Here is an 18765-nt window from a genome sequence, read left to right on the forward strand (position 1 = left end):
TTGCTCAACGTCATGTCAGCTGACTGCATATGAAAAATATGCTCCTACTTAAAATTCAGTTTTTTACTTGTTGTTTTGTCCACTCAAGAAAAAAATGGAGACAGAAGCACATCATACTGTACTGTACCTGACTGGTCGACTATAAAACAGTACAAGGCACACAAACAGTGCATCCTGGTCCACGAGGGCTCCTCTTGGTCAGTGAACTGTTGTTTCATCATGAATGACTGTTCAAAGTTAGTTTTTGGATGACCATCATTATTTTTACATTCTATACTGATATATGGATTTATTTAGTCATTTTATAAATAATAGTCTAAGCCATAATGAAGTGTATATGCATTTAAGCAACACAGGTACGATGTTTTGACACACATTTTCATCAGGTTATATGTGACCCAATTCTCTAATACTTAAGTCACAAATGCAATAGCTCAACAAAAAAAGGAATAAACTACAAAAAAAAAAAAAAAAGTCACTCATAAATCATTCAGCCCTGATGATTTGCTGAGGACATTATCATAAAAGGTGTTTTCCACAGGGGACATTCTGACATGAAAAGCACAGCTGTAACAGCTGACCTTAATGACGCTCTGTTCCACTGAAGTGAACCAGTAAGTCAGACCTGTGGGACTTCACAGCGGCACTGAATGCAGGAATCATTAATTAACATCGTGCATTACATCTGTGCTTTTCCTGCTGCGCTTGGAAAAAAAATATTTCACAGGCAAAGTGAGTTGGAGTTGGATTATTACGAGAACACCTGAAGCCCTGAGACAAGTTTCCCTGCAGCTATGTGGACAATCAAGTGACTCAGACTCAGATGTAGTTCCCCGCCTCTACAACTTGATGTCAGCATTACTACATTTCACATTCACCCTGAGAGAAACACCGTGGGCTAATTATGCTGAAGTAGATGTGTGGCGGATCAAGAGGGGGGACATGAATATAAGCTGTGTGAAATGTACTGTGGAGTATCTGCTTGATTGAGATTGCTGTGAAGTGTATCTCTCCAGCTCTCAGGTAGAGAGAAGAAGTAGTGGTGGAGGAGGAGGTGGAGGAGGAGGTGGAAGCCAATGACAGAAGTGACGATTTGGACGATGTGGAGATGAGTCGTGAGCTGCAGGTTTGCAAAATTACAATGACAAGACACGACACAGTGTCTCTGATCAGACACAACAGCAGGCTGGTGGGGCCTCAAACATCTCCTGAGGACAGAGGGAAGGAAAGCAGGAGCACCTGTATGTGTGAGCCCCCCCAACAGATGGCTGGGAGGTCCTCGCTTGATGTGTGTTTGTGTGGATGCCTGCATCTACTGTATGTGTATGGGTACATGGCTCTCAGAGGAGCCAATTAGCCGTAACAGACTGAGAAGGCGCCACAGAGCACAGAGATCTGGTTTGTTTCGCTTTGGTGGTGGCACAAATTCGGCTGCTCTGCCAGAATCAGCTGAGAGCTTTTGTCACCTTTAGTCACCAAAGAGCTGGATCACATGTTCACAGTTTTACTTATTTGTTTGCGCTGAGAAGAGGCTCCCATTTAAAAAAATCAGTTTTTACTACATTTTTGTTTTATAATGTCACTTTTCATTATCTACCAGATTGGTAGCAAGCTGTTTCCTAGAGGGACTGCAGAGAAAGACTCAAGTCAATTTCCTCTTGTGTATTTTTTGAGGAGAAACACTGTAAAAACGCTGCTGAGACTGAAAATAGCCATGTAGCTGCTAACACTGACAACAGAGCTCGCAAGTTAGCTGGCTAGCGAGTTTGTACATCATTGTTAAACCTACAATAACATCATTTTCAGGCCATTTAGTTCCAGCAGAAAGAAGTTGTGGACACAAAATTGATATATCACCAACTTTTTAGTTTCATATAGGGAAGAAAAGTCCTTGTTTATGCATCCAGCAGTTACAGAGCATCATTAGCATTCATTTGGGGTCGGGTTTTGGGGTCTCTACTCCAACTCCTGAGGAAAATATACTCCTCAGCTGTTAAACGCTCCACTCTCTGGAGACTGAACAGTGCAGTGGTTTTTAAAGCAATAAAAAAAAAAATATGCCTAGAACTGAAATTGAAGCTGTGAGACTGAACCAGAACAGTAAAGATATAGCACAGACAACTAACCAACTAGCTTGAACTGGCTAATCTCTGTAAATGTGAGTGGAGCTGTAGATTGAGACGATAATTCTCTGTAAGTTAATCGCTGTATTTCACCCTTTTTGTTGTCATTTCATACATTGCAATAAATACTGTATATTGAGAGGTTGGTTCTGTTGTCTGCGTTTATTGTGTAATTAATTCAGAATTAGTTTAGCATTGTTGCTCTAGCTAACACAAGCTAACTAAGATAAACACCAGTTATAAAAAGTGAATTTATGAAATAAAATGTGAAACAAAGGTGCATTATGAAATAAAAACATAATTTGATCTATAATTAAATAAATCTGAACTGAAAATTTTTAACAGTATTATTTTTTCATTTAGCCTATATACTTATTCAAGTAATTACTTATTAATTTTTTTTTTCCAATTTGATATCATACGATATTGGGCTTCAAATGAAACAACTCAGAATTTTTTCCCCCCTCTTTTTGTTATTTTGAGTCACAGCATTGTACCATAAGTTTTCTGTTGACAACTTGAGTAAACACCACAGTATATTATATTTTCACGACAGAGAAGCTGACTACATTACTTTTCCTAAATTGAGATTTCATTTTAGCACATTAGAAAGAACAGAGGGCCTCACTGGTTGTCTCAAAATTAACCTGAGATACAGAGGCGTGGGGTGGATTTGACCGACCCCTCTCGTACAGTGTGGAGTGGGCTGCTGACGTAGTCTTGACGTCGCAGTGACGGAGGGTGTGACGAAGGGTGTGACGTTGTCGTGACTCCCAACAACAAGAATGTGATCCCCCTGAGGTGCCATCATAACCATTTCCATCCTTGTCCCGAGGAGAGTCATTCTTCAGAGTTGGGGAGGTGTCAGAGAAGAGGAAAAGAGGAGGGGGCAGATGTGCAGCAGCTGCAGCAGCAGAGGGAGGGAAACACACGGAGAGATAGACTTTGATTGATTTTGGCTTGTATTTCTCTTCAAAGACTTCAAGCACATTGACTCCAACTCACAGCTAAGAGATGTTTACGCTCTGCCTCTTCATGCAGACAACCAGAAAACAACCTTGCACATGAGATAATGAGGCTTTAAACCCAGAAAAATAACAACATGCACAAACTGAAGTCACAGAGAACAACTTTCTGTTATTGTGTGTTAAGAAAAACTGTATTTTTGTTGTTTCACTTCTTATATCAGCTGTAACTCACTCAGTGTCATATTGTTGTTGAATTCCCCTTCATGTCTTAATGTGTGTAGTGTCCTATACTGTTGTGCTGTGTCAGTTCTTCTGTTGTGTCTTTTTTTTTCATGCCTGTTGTCACAGCATGAACAGAGCTGTGGACAGACATGTACAGACAGATTCAGCTCGGCAGGGAGCTAAAGATAAGGTGTTAAAATCATCCTTATGTCTTGCAGCAACTGTTGTTTATTCTCTGCTGCTGCTGCTGGGCTGATTTTCTGCAAGCCAAGAAATGACCCAATCTACTGTTCATGTACACTATTCTATCCACGTCATCCTTTCCAAATGTTGTGTGGTTTTCTTTACATATAATTGTTCTCTTATCGGGATGGGAACGTCTCAGAAACACCTAAAATTACAATGGCACAGACAGAATAGAGCGCCCACTTTTAAGCCAATCCAGTGGTCTGACCCACATGCAGAGACGTTCACGTAGACACTTACACACCCCCACTTCGTCAAACATGCAGCATTAACCTACATATGAATATGCACACTTTTCTACACTAGCAGCAGTGACACTCAATGAAAGCAATTGAGTGAACTCAATAGATGATACCCACTTTTCTGCTGAGACAGATCAAGATGACACGCTGAGTCACACTTTGGCTCATTTTCTTCAGCCGGCGGGAGCTGTGGATGATAGTTTTTTGGTTTTTTTTGGTGAAAGAGGAGGGTGCAGGTGAATTTGTAGGACACTGTGTTGACGAAGCAGCTGTGGCACATGTGGTTACTTGTAGCCATCGCATTACCTAATATCCTTCTTCCACAGACGAATTGGATCAAGACATCTTTATCTTCCTACCTTCCCATCAGGGAGTCATGGCAACCCCACTATAGCAGCGTCGTGAGGCAGAATGTGATTCAATGTGAATAACGTGGAGAAACATAAACCAATGATGGGATTACAGACTTGCTGCGGCCTTGTAACCTCAAGTTTGTCGAGGCTGACCACCAGTCTCCCTAGTCATCATGCATCACAGAAGTTTATTAGACACACACACACACACACACACACTTGTGCATGCACATACACACACACCCGACCAATCTATTATCGCAGGCAGTGGACTGATAACATACAAAGCGACAGATGCAAGATGGAGCCATGTGAGAGCTCATTGACCTCTGCTCTGTTCTGGGCGCTGTGTTCGCTAGCGCAAATTATCCGTCCACCCATCCTCCCAGCAAAATATGACCGACTGTGGATCACCGCATCTCCTGCACAGATATAGTCTGCTCCTGGTCAGACATTTGAGTTCTTTCATGCGTGTGTATGAGAGAGAGAGATAACCACAGAGGACGCGTGGGAGAGTTCAATAGTGAATTCTAATAAAAGCAAAGCGAGGACATGTGTGTTTGGAGTTTTTGCTGTTTTATTTCAAACTAAATCAAGTCAGACAGCTAGAGATAAAAACTATTCAGGTTTATCATGGAAGCCTGAAACTGACCAAATGTAGGAAAAGGTTGAGTGTGGATGATTATCATTGCCTATTCTAGTTGGTGTAGTTATAAACAGACAGGTGACAAATTAAAGGAAAAACCTGAAAAATGAGTGGAGAATGAGGATGACAATGCCCTTATCCATAGGGCAAGAGAAGCCACCGAATGGCCTCATGAGAATGAAAATGATGTTAATCACATCTCAGATCTCAACCCAGTTGAACACCCATGGGAGATTTTGGACAGATGTGCGCTCTCCACCACCATCATTCATTCATGCTCAAGGCACTGACATATAGGCTATGTCCACACTACTACGTTTTTGTTTTAAAATGCATAACTTTTACTATGGTTCACCTGGCATCCACACCATTATGGCGTTTTCCAACCACCTGAAAATGGAGACTTTTGGAAACACTGCTGATCCTGCTTTAGTCTGAGAACTCCAGGGCTGTGTTGTAGTCTGGATGGGAAAAAAAGAGACCTTTGGAAACAATGACGTGGACGCCCCTGGTTGCTCCCTGATTGAGTCTTATCAGCCATGACGACCAGTGAAGAAAAGCAGCATGAATAACAAAATACAAGTGTGACTGACCTTGTTGTCTTTGATAGCAGCTGTAGTGGAGTTAAATCCTGCATCTTAACACTATATCTGTCTTTGATGTTGTCCACATTTGTTGTATTGCATATAACTAATCAGCAGAGTACACTATATACTTCCTGTTTACACCAGCTCGTGATTGCCCTGTGAACATGATTGGTCATGTATGTATGCGTTTTCAGGTGTGTTAGTCTGATATGGAGTGAAAACAGTCATCTGGACAGAGATTGTTGTTGTTTTAAAATTCCATTTTAAAACATAAAAAAGTAGTATTGTGGATGTAGCCATAGAGACCATTGAGTGTAGGTAAAAGATGGATGTAGCATCCATAAGGTCACCCATAGGTCTGTGAGGAGTGGTTTTGAAGCTCAGAGTGGACTGCTTCGCCATTGCCATCTTGGCAGTGCCCAGCTTATCAAAAATAGGCAAAGAGAAGTGTGGAGCCCAGACTTCAGTGCATACCGTTTTTTTGTGGTAGGCATACGCTCACCCACCTGTCGCTCAAAGCAGCACACTCTCAATTGTACATAAATTAAGTTGACATAAAGTTTAATTTGAGTAAAACCCAGACCCTTCTTGTTGCGAGGTGACAATCCTCACCATCATACCAAGATGAGGGAGTATCCTGTGGATGAATGGTGTTCATCCCTCAAGTAGAGATCTAGAGACTCGTTAAATCAATGCCAAGTGACATGAAGCTGTTCTGGCGGCACATGGTGGTCCAACCCCTTACTAAGACGCTCACTAGTTAGCTGGCTGCTACCTTCAAGAAGTCAGTCAAGTATGTACCATGTACGTTTGTGTCACTTGTGTCAACTGTCATCTTGTTTCTTGCAAGTGCGAACAGCCAGAGGGAGCTGAACTTCTCCTAGCATATCAAAAACAGATTTCCCATGTAGACACAGTATGAAAAGGTCAGAAACCACACACACATATGAACAGGGATCAAACACCTGCAATGCTCTTTACATCACCCACGATCTTCTCCTCCTGCTGCAGCACCCTCATTTTTTTCTGCTTCTCCATCTTCCACTCCTTCTTTTATCTTTATCTCCCACTCATTCATAGACTTTTCTGTTTGAACAAAAAGATTTCTTCCGCTGTGATGGCAGCAGAAGACCCAGTGGTGTAGAGCATCAACGTTTGCTTCATAATAATGCTAAAGCAGTCTGCAGTACCAGTGTGTGAATGATTAGCATTTCCTGCACTGGTTGGTGCAGCTGGTTTTATATATAAAGTGAGCTAGCTCCACACATTTGAAGTCACATGAAGATGGAGGAAAGGTGGTGAAAAGGCACCTTGCTACTTAATTACTCCAACAGCTTGTTCCTTAAAAACAATCCTATCATTTTTTTCATTTTGAGTATAAATATTCATCTATTGATTTGTTGTTTTTGGGTATTTTTCTTCCCTCAAGACAAGCTCTCAGTCTCTCCAGGGAGTGGTTAAATTTGTCTGTTTTTTAGACTTTAACCAGCCAATTTGCCATTTCCTAACTCCTCAACCTCCGAGAAGTCAGTCAAGCATAAACAGGTGGTGCTGTCAATACAATAATGTTATTTATTCATTCTTCATGTCTGTTTGTGTGGTCGTGTTTCTCACACGCACGAGTGTGTCACAAATGGAAATAGCCAGAGGGAGCTGAACTTCTCTAAACATCAAAAACAGATTTCCCATGTAGACACAGTATGAAAAGGTCAGAAACCACACACACATATGAACAGGGATCAAACACCTGCAATGCACTTTACATCAACCTCGACCTCTTCCTGAAGCACCTCAATTTTTTTTTTCTGCATCTCTCTCCTCTTACTTTTACTCATTCAGTTTTCTCAGTTTTCTGTTTGGATGAAAGGATTTAAGCAAAGATAAGAAAAAATAAGATAAGATGAGATAATATTTTAAAATCTGAAAAGATGTAACATTTTTCAGTACAACTGTCTAATAAGTCATGCTTTATAAAGGTTAAATAATCAATAAGAACAATAAGAATGTTTTATTTATCAGTAATAATATCTTGGTTGAGTTGGCTGAGGTTTATATCTAGGTGGTGTCAGTTAAACTCTTTAGTTCATGACGACCCTGCAACAGCCTTTTTGAATCTGTTTATATAATCTCAATTTATTAACATTTACAATTACAGGGGCGACCCCATAGCTGAGTGGTTAGGGCACATACCACATGAGTGTGCATGCTCTGAGCAGGCAGCAGATTCGCTGGTTTGACTCCTGTTAGGCCCGACTCTTTGCTGCATGTCATTCCCTCTCTCTCTGTCCCCTCATTTCCTGTCACTCTACAACATCTTATCCAATAAAGGTTTAAAATGCCCAAAAAATAACATAAAAAACCCCAAAACATTCACAATTACAGATTCAATGAATTATTGTAGTTACTTTATAATTTATTCATGCCTCATTTACATTTACAACTGCATGCATGATGGTCTATTAGAGGAAAGTGAGAACCCAACAACAATCCAACTGTTACAAGTCGTAAACGTTAATAAAGTTATTAATAGACAGATTCTGTTTTTCCACGAGGTTAGAGAACAAACACTTTAGTTGAGGCAAAAGAAAGAAAAGGCAATTGAAAGCATATAAGCAAAGACAAAGAATAAGTAAATGATTTATTAGCCATTAATAAAGTCATTAGTTACAACTTCTAAAGGCTTGAGGGGTGGCTCACTAGAATTAGAAAGCTGCTTTCATTTTCTTCCCCGTGAAAAAAATCAAAAGATATCCTGAAGTGTTGGCATGGAGCAGCAGTGTTAATGATCTACAAAGGGACTGTGCTGATGTGCTGAATGATGTGTGCACAACATTTAAAAGTCATCCGATATGGGTCTGGAACGGCGTCGTTGTTTCTGCTGTGATAATGATTTAGTCAATATCAACTGAGGACAGCAAACACCGGGCTGTTGGCGTAACAGATCACTGATCGATTAAGTGCCACACCAACAGTTATTCCTTTGAAATCAAATGGCTGTGTGATTATTACTTATTAGATGCTGTATATTCTATTATAGATGCATTTGTTTGGTCCCGTTAATGAGATAAAGCTCAATAAAAACCTTTTTATTTTAATTCTACAGCAATTAAAGGGCAAATAATCCTTTCATGTTCAGATATAAAAAGCTTTTTACTTATTAATGCTTTCATGTTAACAATGATCAAATTACATGTAATATGAAGTCTGCAGTTCCCTCAGCTCTACACAGATTTTTAGGATCTCAAAACTCATTGTTTTGGTTTTACGCCCTGTAACTGGACTTGTTTTGGTTCACTATCACTGCTCTCATCAGACAGGCTTTAAAAACTGTACACTACCTGCCTAACATCAAACAGCAGACAGACACAGGAAGCATCGAGCTAGTGCACATAGTGGAGCATTTAGCAGCCAGATATTCTACTGCCAGATATGACCACTGAACTTACATATGGATCCTGTGTCTGCTAGATGTGTAAATTAACTGTTTGATAACATGTTTGGAATATTAACTTTATGTGAAGATAAGATGATTGATTGATGATTAATATTTTGTTTAACATGGTTTTCCCACATAAAAAAAAAAAAAAAAAAGAAATGTAGAAAACGGGCTGGAAGCACATCTATGCTTATTTCCTCATGGATCAGGCCTTGTGCTCTGCCCACCACCGCTGCTTGCGCTAGACTGACAAGTGAAAGAGCAGAGAGTATCCAGATGGTTAGTGGAAGAAACATCGCAGACACTCAGCCACATGTTTGAGCTCAGTCAGACCAGGAGTTTTTTAAGGAGTTTACTGTGCACCAAAATTGGTGACTACAAGATGTATCAGAACAGTGAGGATCGTTAATTGGTTATGTTGTTTGTTAGCTTGTAACTGGCAGTGGCTGACACAGTGTTAGTGGTTGTGCTAATGCAAACTCTTGCTCTCTGTACAGACAAGGTTTCAGTGACTGGTCTAAGAACAGTGCGTATCAAGATGGTTAGCATTAAACAAAACATCTCATCTACGTGTTTGAGCCTCAATCAGACCCAGACTCAGATGAGGAGTCTGTTGTGCACCAAAACAATTAGTTTTGCTATATTTACTATAGTTAGCAGCTTATTGTTTACTTGTTACTGGCAGTGGCTGACACAGTGTTAGTGATTGTGCTAATGTGAATACTTGCTCTCTGTACTGACAAGGCTTTGGGTTTATTTTTCCTGCCTCCATTCCCACAAGTTGATGGGATTGGTTCCTCAAGTTTGTGATGTATGAATTCTGTCTGAAGTCATTTTTATGAGACTATCATTAGGTAACTGCAGCTCCGATGTGGAAATACACAGTCATGGCATTAACTGATTATTTCATGATGTATTACATAAAAAAACATCATATGAACATCTAAGTCTATCTGTTTACATGCGTGATGCATCCTTAGGTGGCTAATAATTTAATTTAATTCATCCATAATCAAATCAGGTTTAAAGAAACATGGCCCTCACATGGTTAAAAAATCAGGGCAGAATGACAAGCCAAGCGGTACATAGTCAAAATAAATACATAAATTATTTTTTACTAATTTTTTCTTTCAGTCTCTATCGCTTCCTCTCACAAAGGAAAAAACAAGCATGACACACAAAACGCACAGACGCTTTCCTAAAAATGAGACTCAAACTTTTAAGCTCTGAGATTTTCCCCAGACTTGTAAACCCAACATCTGTCAGCTGACACCACAATATTTGTGAAGTCTCTTGGCCCATCAAATATTGAAGCAATGTGCATTAAAAATGCACGAGGTTAACAATACTGTGTTGTTTCTCTGGTCCTTCTCCTACTGATCATCTTTACAGGACCCAGACAAGCAGCCGCTCAGAAGGAGCCGTTTCACAGACAGACATCCATCGACATCCAAATGGTTTCCAATACTGTTTCACTCATTACATTTTATGTCTCCAGGAAAACCAAGTGTTAGTGATGTAGAGTAAATAGAAAACAAGAGGGTTTATCGCTTCTACATTGTATTTTTATGATGATGAAAGCAGGATTGGAGGTCCATTGCTACAGCTCCTTTTGAGTTTGAAACTTCCTCCTCTTTCCTGTGCATCTTTAAAAGTCACTGACACTGTGACCATTTCTCTGTGATGATCAGTCTGAGCTGCAGCTATAATTATACACCACTGGTTTTATGCATATTTAAACATTATCCTTCATTTCATGCCCATACACAGCTCTAGTTTTTCTGTGTGTCCACAGTTTAAGACAGTCAAACGCTCTCAGCTCTACCTTTACTCTCATGCTGTATGTAATGGATGAGGAGAATGTGAGAAGTGTATTTGAAGTGCAAATCTACTCCCATCTCTAAAGTCTCTCTCATCTCAACCATTGTCTTCCCATGTCCCCACCTCTGTCTTTTCTCCTCTCCTGAGTCCATCTCCTTTTCCTTTATTCCCTTTTCTCTTTCTTGTTGTGAATAAAAACTCTAATGAAGACCAGAGAGACTTCATGATCACACGTCACCATAAAGGTCTGCGGGCATACATAAATAAAGCTAGAGTGACAGGGAAAGACTTTCAGCTAAGAATAATCTTCATTATCATGATGATTATTTGACTTAAAAAGCCTTCGTCAGAGCTGGAGATACTTTTGATGTTGGAAAATACCTTGGGGAGGGACTCACATTTCAACTGCTAAATCCCACAGTGCAACTGAGTGATAGCCATCCACTATACATGGACCCCTCTGTCATACCGACCCCCCCCCCCCCCCCCCTCCCCTGCAGCAGAAAGAGTTACCATATGCTGTTGTGATTTGTCTCAAGGCTGCTGTATTTTGACATGTGGCAGTGATGGTGGATGCATCCGTCAAGCTGAACAGGACAGAGACTGAGAGATGAGAAGCTTTAGTGCTGTCCTCGCTGTCAGCAATGAGGACGAGCAATGTGAATGCTCTGTAGTACATTTTGAAACATCCTTTTATGGATGGGTGTGTGTGTTATTTGCATACACAAACACACAAACTGTGTGTTAAATCTTTCCGAAGCGCTCTGTGATGGGTCTTGTTTGACAGTAAAAATACTAATGATCAGTGGCACCATGACAACATCACCAGCATGGAAATGCTTCAGGGTAAAAGTTTAAAATGTAAAATGTTGACACTCAAGCCATTCTGAATAGGATGCAAAGACTTGGCTTGTGTTTAAAGTCAAAGCGTGCGGTTTATTACCTAAACCACTCACTTGTACTGGATTAAGGAGTCCACCAACTCGAGTTTTGCTTTCTGTACAATAGTGTTTGTTGTTGTGAATATTCACACAACAAATGTTTTAGCAATCAGAAAGTGGTGCTAGATTTTATTTTTGGGGTCTTATAGTCAGAACCTCTGAAAACATAATTTTTATCATTATCACTGAAGTCCAGCTTGAAGAGTTAGTGTAAAAAAAAATATTAATGTCTTTAATGCTGCTGTGTGTAGAAGAGGACAGTGATGGTAGCAAAAGAAATAACAACCATGCCCATCCACCCTGGTATGTTCCTGTCATTAAACTGAAATATATCATGTAAAGTTTTGAGAGTAAACCAACAGTTTTTTATACATCAAACATTTTCACCAAAATATTAATAATATTGTGTGGATCCTGAAAGCTGCATGAATCATTTTTATGAAGGCAGCAGACACGGTGAAAGAGTTAGCAAACATTCCTATTGAAGCACAGCAGTAGCGGATATTCACTGTGTTTTGGTCTCCACTGACTCCTAAGAAGACTATCTGCCTCTGTGGCTTGACACAAGTTTGTCTTGCAAACTTTGCCCTGCTAACTTTGTCCCGTTCGGTGCTGAGCAAAACTGTGAGTGAAAGAAGCTTGAAGGCTTCAGTGCGGCACAGTAGGGTAATAACTTTCCTCTGGGTCCATCTGTAATTCTTTACAAACATAGACTGTTTATAAAGATGGACGTAGCCTCTGTGACGTGGCCCATAGGTTCCTGAGGAGTGGGTGAGTTAGGGTGAGTTATATAAAATTTCACCCCCGTACAGTTGCCACAAGGGGGAAATTAGCTATAGAGACCAAAACATTTTTTGTACCAGGCTGTAAACATGTTTATTTCTGCTGTAAAGTTGGACATTTTAAAACAGGAGTCTATGGATACTGACTCACTTTTGGAGACGGCCTCAAGTCCACACTTTTCAGCAACTCCAACTGTGGTCGACAATCTTCTCTTTACAGCAGATAGAATAACTTCTACCATACTCTCTAATATGGGGCAGTGTTGTTGATCCTTTAGTCATATTTTGGTCACCAATGACGAGTCACAGTTCCTTTTTTTTATCATTAGTGTGTTGTAGTGGCAGCCCCCTCTGTTAAACAATAAAAGAGAAGACAGAAAAAAAAGGTTGGGATTTAGGGATGGACTTGGTCTCAAGCAGATGTTATCATCCCCTCTTTGCAATAAACAGCCCCTCAGACAGACATTGGTTCAAACTAAGCTTGGTCTTAACTGCTCCAGTGTCACCTTCCAGCACCATATCCCACATGGGCTGGGGATGCTGTTGCACATTATAGCACAAGGCTGCAGTTAAATGACAAGTAATCTGTCTAGAGTGGCTTTTTACCACCAAATTAACACAAAATGAGAAGTTTTCTTGTTATTAACGGTATTTTAGGAACATGGATGAATTGAGTTTAGCTTTCACTGCCCGTTGCATTAGGTATGTGATCAGGCTTCAGAAGAAATAGTACCCACTCCTGAACTACAACAGCACATCTGGGGCCAAATATCAGGTTTTTATTTTCCCCCACAAAAACGAATGATCCAATTTAGAAGGAAATCTTAATCACAGAAACATCCAGCTGTTCACTACAACCATTGGAATTTATAGAAAATGAATTTTATAAATGATTGAGGATATAATTACATCTAATAAGCACATTGTTGAGTGTGTGCCACAACTCACTGTCTCTGTAAGTCATTTCACCCATGCTGCTCCTGGTCCATTACTGTAATCTGAGTCAACTGAAAGGGTCATAGAAGACAACATGCTGTGAAAACTGTTCTTGATTTTGTGGAGCTGAGATGCAACACAATGAGTAACTCAGTGACCTGTAGATTTAATGAAGTAGTTAACCAACAAGTTGAACTAAGAATATTATGTAATTTCAATATATACAAGTAGGATTTTACAAAATAACGTATATGATTTAGTTACATTTTGGGGGACAAAATGTGTCAATACCAGATGAATTTTGAAGTTACAAAGCATTTTACTAGGCCTGAAACTATCAAATATTTTTGTAATTGAATAGTGTGTCACTTTCTACCATGGTAGTGGTGTGGCTTTAGCGGTGGCTGGTGTAGCTCTGATATTTAATCAAGCACCACCATCAAGTAAAAATTTTGACAAGAACACTAATTTAGTTTAAAGGAGCTATATATACATTTTTGCTACACATAGCCAACGTAAGCATTAACTGTTTACTTGCCAGTCTAAAGAAACATTGTGAGTTCAGCATTAAGGTTCCTTTACTCACCAAGAGCTGTTAACAGTGGTGAAAAGCACCAACAATGTTGCTCCAGTGTCTTGTCTACCCTGAAGAAGTAGTGCTGCTTAGAGGGCATATTATAAGCTCTTGTATTGTAAACACTCTTGGTGGCTGAAGCTCTTAGCAAGCAACCATCACAACCACCTACTCCCGGCAAGAAATCACGTTTGATGCCAGAGAAAACTCAACTTGACCAAACTCACGACATTCCCATTGGCCTCAGCTGCACTTTGTCTTTTGTGTTACTTAGCCAATGTTGATATGGTCACATGCTAAATGAAGATGGTGAACATGGTCAAAATTATACCTGCTTGACATCAGCATGTTAGCATGGTGGTGTTAGCATTTATCTCAAACCACTGCTATGTACCAAAGTAGGGCCTCACAGAGCAGCGAGCTGGGCACTCATAGTCTTATTGAATTATTCGGTATTTAATCTGTAAAATGCCAGAAAGTAATGAAAGAGCCAAATCTTAAAACTGCTGGTTTTATCTGAACAACAGGCCAAAATCCACAGATATTTAATTTACATCCATATGAAAGAAAGAGAAGCATCAAATCCTTGTGGAGCTGAAACCAGAGAATGTTTGGCATTTTGGTTTGATAGTTTAGACGACTGATGATGTGACTAATGATTACACAGACAGTGATGCAGATGTACAATATGTATAAAAAAAGAGTCCGTAAAAATGTAATCACAAAAAGGGAGGTCAAAGACAACAACATGAGTAAAAGTGAGTCTCAGGATGACTGGACAGTTGGGAATTAAACAGTATTCATTTAACTGATTTACACGTTTCCATAGATCTAAACATTCACTTTAAAATTGGTTTTCTCACAGTGACAGAAGCTTTATTAGTTCCTCAAGGAATTGTGAAGCGTACACCCCCCTAACTGCTTGTAGATGGAGCCATCTGGGAGATGGGCGGCTTGGCTCCTCTAAGATCGTCTGTCAGCCTCTCTCATTTGGCTTCATCTCTGTGGGATTCTCTGTAGATTCAGGTTGCTTTTTCTTCATCTCCTTCTTCTTCTTTCTTTTTTTTTTTTGCCCTGGCATCCTGTGGACCACATGGCTGACTAATGGGATGCCCGTGGAATGGATAATGGTGACTCTGCACAAGAATATATCTCCATTAACAGTCACTGTTCATCCACTGCGCATGAAAACACAAATTAAGGCTTTACAATGACTTTCTCACTTTTGACCTTCGGTTAAGGTTGAAAGGTACATTTTACAAGCATGAAAAGGGGATTTTACTTTAGTTTTTTTACAACAAGGAATTTCAGGAAGGCTGCACTTTAAGTAAGCATGTTTTTTTGTAAAGTAAAAAGATGTAAGCTCATTGTCACCTTAGTTTTATAACCAGAATAATACAATATAACCTGAGGTGAACAACAACCCTGTTGACTTAGCTTATTGGGGTAATTTTTCTAATGCTTTGTAACTTTTTTTGTAAATTATCCAATAAATTAAACATTTTTGATCCTCTAAACTACAAAAAAGCAAGAGCAAAATATAATCATTTGTTGCTGGCTGGGTATAACACTGGCTTCAATTGGTGTTTACAAAGAGGCAAAGTGCCGCATTAGGTTCATATTTTTAGTACAGATCCCATTTGAGATTGACAATAAACATAATGTGGTGGAAGCAGTTTAGCAGCTGATCTTACTTAGTCAAACCAAACTAATCAGACGTTTCCTGGAAAGTGAGTACCATACCAGGGTTTGGACAGAGACAGAGAAAAGATAATGGGAGAGAGAGAGAGAGAGAGAGAGAGAGAGAGAGAGAGAGAGACAGACATATAGAAAAGAGAAAAGTGAGCGAGGGACAAGACATTCTTAAATGCTAATATGTGAACAGGGTCCAGGTGCACGGGAGACAGGCAGAAGAGGTACCATCTGCTTATCCAGACAAGGCATGCCAAATATGAAATATTCATTAAGATTCATAGAAGTGCACAAGCATACCATGCATACTGTATTTCAGCAGGACCTGAGGCTGTGCACATCCATATGCAATAAGCTGGGAGCTGGATGTACCTGTCAGCATGTGTATATGTGTGTATGTGAGAGAGAGAGAGAGCGTGAGAGGCTGCATGTGTGCCCACATAAATGTGGACTCCAGCGTGGCTGTGACTAATTCCTTAATGTCGGCTCTGATTATGATGGTTTAGTGTGTCATTGTCAGACTTACAGTATCTCAATAGTGTGATTGTGTTATTTCAGAGAAGGAGAGATGTCTCAATTATTCTGTTATTAATTGAAAAAAATATTATTCATTGTTAGAGTCTCTTAAATCAATCATGGGCTTTACATGTGTGCAGTTATCTAGGAGGAAAAAAAATATGTGATATACTACTAATTATACTGCAGGTAAAACAATGTGTACATCATGTTCAATTTGCACATTTCCAATTATTGAATTACAATTAATTATATGAGTGTTTTATACAATGCACAGCAGATCACCTCATTATAACGTTTGTCTACAATTTAATATATAAGGAAAGCCAAGTTTCCAATAAAAAACTGATAATACATGAATATCTACTTGACATTAAATACAGTATAAAGTTCTTTTAAGGATATTCCTCTGGAAATCAACAACTGCTTACTGTATAAACTTACCTGCCTAAGTCTAACTATCTGAGAAATGAGTCCGTTTTCTACATATAACTACCACCAAATTACAGTGTTTTTGTCAGTAAACTAAAATTGATAGGACATTAGAGGAAAGCTACGACCTATAAATTAAAGTTTTTCCATGCACTGTGCTAAGCTCATGATGCTCTTGCTGAGTAGTGCTGCTGGAGGAATGTTATTGAGGGACATTTTGCACATGTCCAATTGTATGTCATAAGGGTTTGGTAAAGATGCAGCAATGTTCATTTTAGAGAACAATGTTTTCAGATTTTCTCTCAGATATGAAAGCCCTGAAAGCAGCAGCGGAAGCACAATAGAGGTTCACATTCTGGTCATTGAGACTGAGGGTCGGTCTGACAGACCCATCTGCTCTGAGTGGATCATCACTGAATGTAAAAAGGTACAAGGCAGTGAATTTAAAAAAAACATGTCAGCTCACAGGCCTCACTATATTGGTACTAGTATCTCTTTGAAGTAGTGTTTCTCAGCTCCATGACATGTCTTTCCTTTGATTTCCTGTTAATACTGTTTCTGTAGGTGGCACTCGTTTTAGCCATTATGGATATCAGTACTCACGCTAACCACCCACTTCTTTTATTTATTCCCTTCAAAGCAGAAACTAGAACGGCACTCAACAGAGCACATACCCCTGCCAAGGCCAAACAATCTGACGCTCGTCTGTGAGATTCAGATTATTAACGGAATCAGCACCAGATTGTTAAAAGTCACAGATGTCAACACAATAATGTGATTTTTTAGATCAACATACATTATTTCCTAAGAAACTGTCCAAAAATGTCTTATCTAGCAATACTTAGGAAAGTGATCCTGGATCCGCCCCTTTAACCAGGTGGGTTCTTCCCTGGCCCATGATTCATCCATCCATCAAGTTTGATGAAAATTGGTTTAGTACTTCGTGTGTAATCCTGCTGACAAACAAACAAAGGTGAAAACATAACCTCTTTGGCAGAGGTAATAAAAGTTTATTTTTCCTGAGAAAGTCCTACTAGACAACAGCTGTTTAAATTAGTTATTTGTAAGTTTTGCTATTGCTACATAGGTAATGTTAGCATTACCAGCTGTTTACTTACCAGTGTAGAGGAAACCTTCAGCGTCACGAGCTGTCTCCAGAGGTGCAAAGCAACACCAATGTTAACTCTTGTCTCTATCACGTCTTTTCTTCTTCAGTAGAAGAAGCGTAGCGTCGTATCTGCCCTGAAGACGTAGGCCTTGTCAAGCAATAATCACCACCAGCTGCTCCTGTCAAGAAACCAGGGCCAGAGAAAACTTTAAAATAGACTTTTTATATAGACTGATAAGACAGATGTGTTTTTATTTTGCTCTGGTGATGGTGATATCTGTTGTTTGGTCAGCTTAATTAAAGACTTTATCAGTCTTTTTCCACTGAAGTTATAACGCTAACCAGCTAGCCCAAGCCCGTCTCGTCACTTTCCAATAGCAACTCACTCCAATCTGCCCTGAAGACATGTCAGTGCTTCCTGTTTAAACCAGCACACACGTGTCCAGTGTACATGAATGGTCAAGTCACAAGCGCTTTCAGACACGCTAGTATGGACGGAGATTATTTCTGATATGGAGCTAAAGTTGTTGTTTGGACAGAGATGGATTTTATTTTAAAACACTGCTTTAAAGTGAAGACGTCTTAGTGTGCATGTAGCCTGAGTCCTCCTACAGCTACACCTGCTGAGGTTTCTGGGCACAGGACTGAATATCTACCAGCTGCAGGTGTAGTGCTGTGAGACTGGCCCTCAGGCAAAAAGAGTCTTTCACCAGAGGGAGTCACAAAGTATCACGTTATCAGAAGTAAACACACTTTTTTCCAACCTGAAGTAGAACCAGAGTGGCATTATACACAAGCCCTGATTGTCATCTGGGTTCAAAAACTGTTTGCTCCCATACCCTCCTACCAGATCTCTAGGATTTGATAGACTAAATTGGAGTTAGATTTGCTAATGGCTGGTTTCCAATCACTTTGAGTTCCTAAGCAGCAGTCAAGGGCATCGCTGACATCTGTAACCTACCTCACCACCACATACCAAACCTCTCTCTTAGTGCCACTCTCTGTGGACAGTGCACGTCTTCCTGCTCATCCCACTTGGACACGCTTCCTCTGGTAATTGCCAAATTCGTGTCACATTACAGCTCTGAACTCTCACAAAGCCAATGGCTGCCAAACTCCGCTAACGCCTAATGAATTATG

This window comes from Trachinotus anak, unplaced genomic scaffold, assembly GCF_046630095.1.
Source record: "Trachinotus anak isolate AG129_WGS33_773 ecotype Australia unplaced genomic scaffold, CSIRO_AGI_Tana_v1 ptg000016l, whole genome shotgun sequence".
NCBI lineage: Eukaryota > Metazoa > Chordata > Actinopteri > Carangiformes > Carangidae > Trachinotus > Trachinotus anak.